Here is a 749-nt window from a genome sequence, read left to right on the forward strand (position 1 = left end):
GTCTCTTAGTGCCCCCCCCCCCACACCTACCCACACCTTCGTCAGTCATCCTATCAGACTCCTCCCGCTGGGGCCCTGAGCGAGGCCACTGGGATTGGGGTGATTTACAGAGGAATCCCCATGCTGGCATTTGGCTCAGACGGAGATCGCTCGCTGAATTTCCTGCCAGCTGAGTGAAACGAGGATTTGTTCTCAAAGTCCAGTTCACTCACAGAAAATAGTGAAGAGATGCGGTATTTCTCGTAGACTTGATAGACAGAGATGAACTTGCCGAGCCCTAGCCGGTGAGGCTCAGTTGGTTGGATGTCGTCCCATGCACCAAAGGATTGCCAGTTCCATTCCGGTCGGGGCACATGCCTGGGCTGCAGGCTCGATCCCCAGTGTGGGGCGTGCAGGAGGCAGCCGATCAATGTTTCTCACATGGTTTCTCTCTCTCCCTCTCCCTCCCTGTCTTTCTAAAAATCAATAAAAACATCTTTAAAAAAGAAAGAAAAAAAAAGATGAGCCCAGCCCACATGGCTAGTGGTTGAGCATCGAACCAGGAGGTCACAGTTTGATTCCGGTCAGGCCATGTGCCTGGGCTGCCGGCTCGATCCCCAGTGGGGGCGTGCAGGAGGCAGCCGATCAATGATTGTCTCTCACCATTGATGTTTCTGTCTCTCCCTCTCCCTTCCTCTCTGAAAGCAATGAAAATATCTTTAAAAATAAAAATAGAAAAGATGAAACAGAGGAGCGGCCACAGCCCCAGC

This window comes from Myotis davidii, unplaced genomic scaffold (assembly GCF_000327345.1).
Source record: "Myotis davidii unplaced genomic scaffold, ASM32734v1 scaffold464, whole genome shotgun sequence".
NCBI lineage: Eukaryota > Metazoa > Chordata > Mammalia > Chiroptera > Vespertilionidae > Myotis > Myotis davidii.